This window comes from Palaemon carinicauda, chromosome 3, assembly GCF_036898095.1.
Source record: "Palaemon carinicauda isolate YSFRI2023 chromosome 3, ASM3689809v2, whole genome shotgun sequence".
Classification (NCBI taxonomy): Eukaryota; Metazoa; Arthropoda; class Malacostraca; order Decapoda; family Palaemonidae; genus Palaemon; species Palaemon carinicauda.
This window is the reverse complement of record NC_090727.1, coordinates 33,117,069-33,127,916: the sequence shown is the minus strand read 5'-3', so window position 1 is coordinate 33,127,916 and position 10,848 is coordinate 33,117,069. Positions and strand designations below refer to the sequence as shown.

The 10,848-nt window shown below is 37.0% G+C and overlaps 1 non-coding gene across 1 annotated transcript; it reads right to left on the bottom strand.

The window, feature by feature from the left end:
* Window positions 1-5,900: 5,900 nt before the first annotated feature.
* On the bottom strand, window positions 5,901-5,973 carry TRNAR-ACG (transfer RNA arginine (anticodon ACG)). Its single transcript has one exon. It is a non-coding gene; the product is annotated as a tRNA-Arg (tRNA).
* Between the last annotated feature and the right edge of the window lie 4,875 nt (window positions 5,974-10,848).

The window sequence follows — 10,848 nt, the reverse complement described above, 5'->3', positions numbered from 1 at the left end:
TGGCTACCATCGTTCCTCCAAAGAAGGAACATTTCTCGAGAGTGTGCATAGAGTGTGCTTTAACTAAGTCATTCCAACCAGGTATGTTTCGATGGTTACCTCTAGAGAGTCTAAACGTGTCTCTTCCCGAGCTCCTTAGGGCATTTATGATATTTACGTAGAATTCCTTTAGTTTTGTTTTATGCTGTTCGTTGCGGCAATTAGGATTATTGCAGAGCAGGGCTTCAGCAGGTTGAATTATCGAGCGGAGACTACTTTCAGATAAGCGTTTGAATGCAGTGGATTTTTGGAGGTTGGAGAAATCCCATGAGATGGATGGTAGCCTCTCCCTTTGGATGGGTACCGCCGGGAGGGAGGATGTGTGAAATGTGATCTGTATGGGTATGTGATCGAATGCAGACGAAAGGTCGTATCGTATAATACATTCAGTGATAGAGCTATGCAGGCGGTCAGTGGTAATACAATGATCAAGCCAGGATGTGATGGGCATATTATTTCTGTTTTGTATGTACGTAAAGGACGAAGGAGGCAGGATGGTAACATCGCTAATTTGAAGAGATTGTTGAGAACAGAGACGCTGTAATTCATTATAGAAAAGTCTGGATGGGTGCGCAATAAAGTCTCCTATTATGCACACATGGTCAGCGGTGGTATCATTAATAATACCTTGGACTTCTCCTAGTAATATACAATACTGATCAAAGTTTGACTGGCACTCCCAGGGGAAGTATGCATTAATCACTAATATGGTTTTACCTTCGATCGTTACTTGCAGGCCGAGAAGTCTGGCAGTTTGATACGTCACTGGTTTCACGCACTTATCCAGAGATCTATGCCATAGAAATGAGAGACCTCCTTTCGGACGACCTTGAATGATGTAGTCGTGAGTAGCCATCGACGAGATAGAGAAACTGTTATAATCAACATGAACCGAATCACTGATAGCCAGGTCATGGGGGAGGAGTAAGGTTTCTTGCAGTGCAATAATGCCACGGAAATCTTTGCAGAACTCATTAAGGACAGGTAAATTCCGCTTGATCCCGTATATGTTCCAAGACAAAATACTTAATGACTCCATGAATTTCGTCGACCTTTGGAGATAAGAGCAGAAATCTCAGGGGGCGCGTGTGTGGCTGGTGCTGGGGCGTTGGCGGGGGAGGCTGATTGTCGTAGGTGACTTTGGGGGACTAGGGTCGGTGGGGGAGGGCGATCTTTTATGATCATAAAAGGACACATATGCTCCTGGGCCAGAGATTTCGCCTACCAGGAGCTCTCGATGATGGAATACACGGGAAACCCTGTATGCAACTTGACCTACTGTCTTACACTTAAGGCTATGAAGAATGAGGGGGTCTGATCCTGTTGTATACCTAACCCGGAGCCTGATAGCATCTTCAGTCACTGAGGAATGCAGGTTGTGGACAACGACGTGGCATCTCTTAGGGCGGTGGTTAGGGGGGATATTCCCGGATGAATGCTGGTTGACCTATTTGCGGTTGCGGTCAGGTCGGAACTTTGTCTTTCGCTGGGAGGTCTGCCATCCCTCGTCGACGTCTTGGGCATTTGACATTAGCGCCCTGGCATATGAGTCAGTCGCAGGGGGGGAGGGGGGAGAGGTAGGAGTGGATGGTACTTCTCTTGAATCTCTTCTGTCTAACGATAGGGAGGGGGAGGTGGTGGTATCCAAAACTGGTGTTTGCTTCGTAACAATCCTTGGCCCTGTAACAGGCAGGCTAGAGCGGGTGTTTTGTGGGTCAGATGAGGGTTGTTCAAGTGGCAGTTGGGGTTGGTCCGTGGGGTCATTCAACTTATTACATTTTCCTTTCAACTCTCCAATTTGATTTATTTCATTGATTTTTAGCCCCATTGAAGCGAATGCATCATTTATTTGCAGGGCCATTGCATCACTGATTTGCTGCTTCATTGCAGCGATGGCATCATTGATTTGGTGACCCAATGCATCACTGATTTGTTGCCTCATTTCAGCGATTGCGTCACTGATTTGCTGCCTCATTGCAGCGATTGCATCAGGGATTGCACGGAGATCTTCAGAGGTATTTGACAGCGAAATTGACAACTCCAAGGCTTTTACTGCAGTGTTATGTACAGTCACTATATTGAGGTCAGCTGGCTGGGCCGGAGGTAGGGTGTATGGGTTATCCGCGCAAATGGTAACATTTGTTGTGGTTTTGAGCCATGTTGACATGAGAGTGATTTTCTTCTGAGAAGTCAGGCTCTTTGCATTTCGATCATTCCGAATACCGTCGGGCATATAGTCTTTGCACGAGACATATGCAATTGTGATATCTTCTTCCGTGAAAAGATTTCTCACGACATCTGTGATGGACTCCGGATCGCTGTTGTTAGAACGAGAATTGATAAAATAAACACAATTGTTCTGTATGTGAGGGGTGGAGGGACGAGAGGCACTCTCGACACTCGAGGTCATTTTTTTCTATGTCAACCTTGTGGTTAGGGTGAGCGAAGAGCAAACCGTTACTCCTCTCTTTTCATTTTTCTTATTTTCACTGTTTGAACCAAAAGCAGCCAATGGCACTGAGGGGGGGAAGAAATTTCGGGCACTGGTTGGATTAGAGGGAAATTTTCAATTATAACAAGAAGCACAGGATTGCAAGTGATAAAGTACACTTCACTAGGCAGAGCAGCACTTCATGCACATACACACACATTTTTAACGGGAAAGCACGTAAATGACCATAGTTATTCCAGTAAGTGTCCGGAGTGCCTCTGAACACGTCCACCTCAAACTCTCTCTCTCTCTCTCTTGACTCATTAGGGGTATTTGAATGAATTACTACCAATTGTGTCACGTGGTGGGCCGGGGAAATCGGGTAAAACTCGCTGGTAAGAGACTGATGTCTCGCCAGGTAAATCCTCGGACAGCTAGTTAGCGTCAGGTTCCGATTTCCTTTTTTGGCCTCTCGTGGCATGGTTGGTTTCGACCTGGCCTTTCATTAGAAGGGGCTAGCGTTCGATCCCAAGTATGAGGTAGAAATTTATTTCTATTTGAACACGATGTTGTGTTGATATTTATCCATATATATATATATATATATATATATATATATATATATATATATATATATATATATATATATATATATATATATAAGTGTGAACTTTCAATCTTAAATGTTTCACCTACATTGTTAAAGATGGCTTTAATAATGCTTTATAGCAGGGCGAACATGAAAACTCTCTCTCTCTCTCTCTCTCTCTCTCTCTCTCTCTCTCTCTCTCTCTCTCTCTCTACAACGCATGGGTAATGAAAAGTACACATAAACTCATTAAAACTAACGCCAGTCTGTGGAACACATCCAATGAATCTATTAATTAGTCAATGAACCTCCAAGTCTAAGCTATACTATCATGGTGCAATATAAATATAAATATTATTTTTCAAATATTTGGAATTCTAAAACAGAATAAGAATACGAAATATTAACACCATGATACGACGAAACTGACACCATTCAGAATTTTACTTGAAGGAATTAAAATCGAATTTGACTGATTAACGAATCACATGACTAAATTCCTTCTCACCAGCATTGGCTGTTATCAAAACACAGCTATCAAGCCTCGCCACAGAGAGTGACAGCAATGGTAATACTTGGGAAGTAAAACTGAAAGTTAAAACGCAACCACTTCTTTAACTACACCATTGGACATACACTACAACATATAAAGGAATTTTCCTCCATTGCCTGAATGTACCCTCAAGCAAGAGAACTCTAACCCAAGACAGTGGAAGAGCATGGTACAGAGGCTATGGCACTTCCCAAGAAAAGTGAATAATGGTTTGATTTTGGAGTGTCCTCCTAGAAGAGCTCTCCTTCCCTTAATTACTTTTTTATCGTTTATTATTAATTTCATATTAGTATTTTTATACGGTCTCTATTAAATAGGTTCTAATTATTTATTATTCATATTAATATATTCATAATATATTCCTGATATATTATTTGATGGAATATTATTATTTAATATTGCAAGAGGGCCATCTAACCAAGTACCGTAGTAAAAAGACAACAACTTCGTTGTGGTAAGAATCAAAATAAAGTATGAAATGCTATTCATGAGAAAGAAATGTTAGGATAATTTATACCAAAGTTGGTATAGAGCAAGCGTGATTAAATATTAGGTTACATTTTGAATAAAAACAAATGAAGATCAGGTAGATAGCTGGTGAGGGAAATCTTGAAAAGAGCAGCGCAATCCCGAGTTACCAGAGTAAAGACATGACAAAGGCCCTATTATTGTCAGAGAAAAGGGAATTGAAAGGGAAACTCCCGTGACACGTCATCCCAACTGATGGTGAGAGGTGCATTGTTATGTTAGTGTATATAAGAGAGGGGAAGGATGATAATATTTTATTGTGAAGAGAGAATCAAGTTGGTTTTACTTGATTTCCAATGAAAAAAGAAAAGTGAATTTGAGGACTAAACAGGGCATTACCTAAGGTGCTGTGGAGTACTTTAATGGAGTATTTAAAACATTACTCCACGATTCTCGAAGAATTTCATAGGACACAGCCATCTTATTACTGATCACCTATTCTGATAGAAACTCGTCGGCTTCGTTCCCATTTTTAGAATAGTAATTAATTGAAGTTGCTGGTGAGGCGTTAAATGTAAATGGGCTCGCGATGAATTATTGGAGAAAATTCATTTAATTGGATGGCTCTATCGCTATAAGTTTTTTTTTTTCTCTTTTAAACGGAACTCTTCGTTTCTGTCAAGTGACGAAGTGTAATTTTTTTCTATATAACAATTAGTGCCAAAGGTTATTACCAAGGGGACTTCTGTTCTCAACTGATAGTAATCTTTTTAAATTCAGGGACAAAGATTTTGAACAATGCTTGTCTGTTTGAAAAGGTTTTTATGCGAAATGGAGAAAATTTCTTTGTAAAAGGAAATTAGAATCCAGCACAATATTACTTTTAGCTTCCGCAAAACAATTTAAAAAACCCATAGTGATATTTATAAAGAAACCTGGTGTGCACATAAAATTAAATGTTACCCTATTTTTTTCTGTTGGAATTTTGCTTCTCTCTCTCTCTCTCTCTCTCTCTCTCTCTCTCTCTCTCTCTCTCTCTCTCTCTCTCTCTCTCTCTCTCTCTCTCTCTTTAAGGGGCAGAATGTAGGTTGGCAATAAACAAGAATTATTTTAAATACTGAAGTAAACGTCTGACATCGTAGTCTTCCACGGGTGGGTAAACCAAGAAAATATGTCGTAAAATTTCATTTTCGGACTGATAACATCAACAGGAAGACTGAAGTAGTATGTATAATGTCAATCTCTCTCTCTCTCTCTCTCTCTCTCTCTCTCTCTCTCTCTCTCTCTCTCTCTCTATATATATATATATATATATATATACACACACACACACACACACACACACACATATATATATATATATATATATATATATATATATATATATATATATATATATATATATATATATATATATATGTGTGTGTGTTTGTGTGTCTGACATCATCACACAGGAAACAATTATATTAGGAAATTGTATTATCATTTTAGGAAAAGAAATAATGAATCTAAGGAAGGTATCCGAAATTAGAATAAACATAAAGGTAATAAGTTACAAGGAATAAATCAAAATTTATAAAATAATAAAAAAAAACATTAAGCAAAATTATAAACACCAAGTTTAATAACAGGAAATAAATAAACAAGTAAATAAGGAAGTGAAATACAAAACCATCAACAGTCAAACTGTCAACCGGTATGAGGAACCTGAGGTGATCTCCCCATCTAAAAATTAATAATAATAATAATAAAAATATAATAAATTTCCTTGTCGCATTAAGTGAAACGCGATAAGCGCTGATGGTGCAAAATAATCTCCTCGACCTTGCCAGGATTCGAACCTGGAATCTTCTGATCCGTAGTCAGACGCGTTATCCGTTGCGCCACAAGGCCATTCCTGCTGTTAAAGATTCAAAACATTCATTAGCAATTTTTGAAACTAAGTTATTTCTTCTTATTAATGCTACATGAATTTTCTTTATATAACTGATATTGATATTTCACAAACAATTAAGAAATAAAAATTTTCAATTTTCATGTTTAGAGATATTTGAAGCAAAGATTTTTTTTTCTTTTCTAAATGCACACGAGTAGTGTAGGCTCTGGTTCCCCTCGTTATATTTCGGTGAAACTTTGGGTATGGGCCAAAAGGCCAATGCCATCAGCTGACATACCGCATACCCTCACACTCTCTTTTCCTCTTATCATGTCCTCACCACTCAACCGGGCTTCAACTACACGTAGCATCTTCTCCCGCACAATGACATGATTAATAAACATATATACAGAATAAGAGATTATCAAATAAGGAGGTATTTCATTGATCAGAATAAATTACCATAAGTCCATTTTCCTGAAAAAAGACTTTGCAACTTGAGGTTCCTTAAATGATAATGAGTGAAACGGTGTAGGGGTAATGTTGATATTCGACATACTCGCTAAATTCAAAGCCATGAATTTCATATTTATATAGGCCTCATTTATACAAAGGTCATGACTGCATAGAGCTGGATATATATATATATATATATATATATATATATATATATATATATATATATATATATATATAATCCTATACCGAAAACTTAATTTTGTTGCATCTTCTAACATTCCTATAAAGGAGTGTTAGCAATATTCTCATGCTTCTTTCATCAAGCACATGTATCACTACATGTTTCTTAATAAGCGTAAATAATGTGGGAAAAAATAATAAAAAGTGAGATGGCCAGATCCAGTAACCATAGGGACAAATAACTTATTCATCTTCACAGGTTTTAAGAACAATTGTACGAGATATACAGAAATCAAAGGATTATTAAAGAATTGTGAAAACTGAGCGCGATAAATGAAAAGCGAGAGAGAGAGAGAGAGAGAGAGAGAGAGAGAGAGAAAGAAATTGTTTTATTGCGATTCGATGGTGGAGCATCGACCTAATTATCTTCTCTCAATTCGTCATTGTCAGGACGGTTTATATTTTGAGCATATACGAAAACACTAGCTTTTACTTCATACTTGAGATAACTACAAATGAATTATTACAATTCACACAAAAAGATTACATAGCGCTAATGGTCGAGAAATTGAAAATGATTTTAGGCCCCGTCCACACGAGCGAGCACTGCTTGGTAAGCTTTGCTCGGTGTGACGTCAGAAATGGAGAAACCGCGAGCAAAGCTTCGCACAGGGCTTCCCTGATGTTTAGCGAAGTATCAAGGCTTTGCCTGGCAAGGGTTTTCCCTGACGGAAATTCGTCTTCCAATAAAGGGATAAAGCTGTCACTTTCGAATATATACATCTGCTTTTGCATATATATATATATATATATATATATATATATATATATATATATATATATATATATACATATATATGCAGACATACATACATACACTCACTCATATATATATATATATATATATATATATATATATATATATATATATATATATATATATATATATATGCACTGCTTATAAATTATCAATACTCCTAATTAAGGTAAATCTTATAAACAAGGAAATTAAATAAAAGCTCTAAATTGCAACTTATGCAGTGTACTGTATTATTACATATATCTTAATAATAAATTATCTTTCTCAGTTTTATATTATTTATTGAACTCATTTCCTTAAAATATCTGTGCTGCTTACTATTTTGTTTACGTTTTTTCATGATATTGTTACAATTTCGTTGACGATGAATGTTTCAGGGTTATTTGTTGCTACGTGCTTTATCTACTTGTTGACTTTCTCAAACGTCTTCATACACAGATATGTCTGCCTCAATATAATTTAAGTATATAAATTACACCTTGCCCTTATCCTTTTACAAACAACTATATTCACTTCACGCAAACAGTATAGAATAGCAGAAAAATTACGTCACGGGACAGTGGAGTTCCTGTCACACCTGCAGTACCCTAGACGGCCACGGCCCACTCACTGCCAGTCTTTCACTACCCAACCACCGTCGTTTGGACAAGAGCTTAAATGCGTTCGACAGGCTTAGCTCGCAAAGAGGCAGAGTTTACCGAGCAAAGATCGCTCGTGTGGACGGGGCCTTACAGTGTGTTCGAAAACGTTAAGACGAACAACAAAATTTCAAAAAGGTTCATCTGAAGGAAGCTCACCGGAACGTCAGCTGGGCAAATCCAACCACATGAGTAATCTCCCTAGTAAACTCACATTCCGAGGCAGAACTCGACCTGCCAGTATGCCAATGCCATTCCTAAGTCGTACAACTCTACTATCTAGAACTTTGCTGACACACACACAATTGAGAGGAAAAACCTTACTCACAAAGTTTCCATGAACAACACACACACACACACACACACACAGAGAGAGAGAGAGAGAGACTAATGTACCGTAGCATCTGATAATTACAAAAGCACAAACCATGTCCAATTGGTTAATTACAATAGTATTTCAACTAATAGCAAATAACGGTATGTTTTTCTCTTTAGCCTGTAATTTTCCGACAATGGCAAATATTTAGTAAAACCTATGAATGTCTGGTAAATGCAACGCAATGCAATTACAGTCGACCATTTTGCGAGGAAGGGGGGGGGGGCAATATAAGAAATCCCAGTCAGTTCAGTTTTGGTCGTTTCATAAGGACATAATTAACTCTCTTGGATACGAATATGCTGAATCATATCCAGATATATAATTCATCATTCTGTACAACAGCGCATCATCTAAAAGCTATCATTTAAAGGACTTTCATAAGGGACTAAACTAAGCAAAGTACATAATTTATGAAGATGAAAATTACGATTATCAAAGATAAAGTGTTGTTAAAAAAAAAAATGCTTTGATGGACTGAATTATGAAGCTTGAAAACTTTGGAAACCTTTCCAGTCCACCTTTAAGGGATCTACCCATAATAATGATAATAGGAATAAAAACAAGAATTAATATAGCCCTGGACGCCTTGAGACCAGTTTACAATGAGACTCCCGAAAGGTAACAACACAACCTCTTCAGCATGAGGCTGAACAGTGAAGGGAGTTAATTTCTGTAAGAAAAACATGATGAATGAAAAAGAAATCAATGTTATTCATCGTAAGTTAATTATCATAAATGTGTCTTTCTTGTTTTGCATACTTCAGTAACTTTTAAAATCCAATTAAAAGTCAACTTCATGATTTAATGTTCATTGCCTAAACATCCTGAAGCTGAAAGGTATGAAGGACTTGGTAAGTTTTAAAGGTTTCATCAAATTGTTATTCTATATATCTTTACCTGTCAACAGACTTTCTCTTTGGAATGCCCAAATTGGAGTACCTACATATATAAACCTGAAGATGAGAGAGAGAGAGAGAGAGAGAGAGAGAGAGAGGAACAGCCATGTATAGCGTAGACGTTTTATTATTATCATCACCATTAATTGCTAAGCAACAACCCTAGTTGGAAAAGCAATATAAGCCCAGGGGCCCCAATATGAAAAATAGCCCAGTGAGGAAAGGAAACATGCAACAAAATCATAATAAATTTTTTCTACATAAACTATAAAAACAACAAAACAAGAGGAGAAATAAGATAGATTAGTGTGCATCGACAGTACCCTCAATGAAGAGAAAGCATTACCGCCTCTATATCCTGTGCAAAAGTTATCTGGCCGTCGGATCATTGTCTTTTCTCAGAATACTTAGTGGAGGATTCCTCCTCTTTCGATCACTTTCCCTTACAACCCTAAACACAAGCACACCTGAAATAAAGCTGGATTAAACGGAGGGGGGGGGGGAGGGTGGTATTAGTTTTGCTTTTAAGACCTTTGGGGTCGCGGTTAAAGGTTGGGTTCTTATTAAGTAGCCTACAAAGATTTACTTATTTTCAATTCCTGTTTTATAGTTAGTCCTTCTTATGTATGTATCATTTGCATATATTTTATATCATTTTATGCATTAATGGATAAAGTAAATACTGCAGTATAGATATTGGCATTATACGAAGCATCTTTTAATACACTTCTTATCACGTTTTTGTCTATTTTTCTATAGAATTTTAACTCTGCTCATCCTCAATAAGCTTTTACATTTTTAGCAAATGTAATTATATATCATGTTTGTCAGTAGGTTACCGAGATATATACAGTGTAAAGAGAAAAGTATCAACAGACACACACACACACACACACACACACATATATATATATATATATATATATATATATATATATATATAGATATAGATAGATAGATTATTGCCTACCTCTGTGAATTTGTATTGGAATGTTGACAGATAGACAGTCGTTAAGAACAACGCTGAAGATTATGTAGATAAGAAAACTGACCAGAATCTTCTTCTCAGCTGGGAACGTAGCGATTATCCATATAATCCTTTTGATGGGGGAAAACGGGGAAAAAGAATATTTCTACCGACGTATCACTGATATTATCGTACAATGAATATTCCTTTTTTCGTATTTTACTAAACATCTGGAAGGGCTTTGGTAAGAGAATAATAAGGTGCTGACATTTTTGTATTTAATTTTCCGCCATTGGTAATGATTTACTCAACGAGAAACCATATATGGTCAATACCGTAGTATGGGCACAATCGTCTGAGCCACCAGATATGGTCATTCCCCGCAGTGAAGTGGTTAAATTCCATACAGCACCTACACTACAATCAGATTTGGTAGCCCCGGGCAAAAAATGAAAAAATACCTAATGTATATTTTCAGTTATGAAATATGTGTTTTAAATAATAATAGATAAAATAAGATGATTTCAAGATATCTTTTGAAAGCTAAATACAT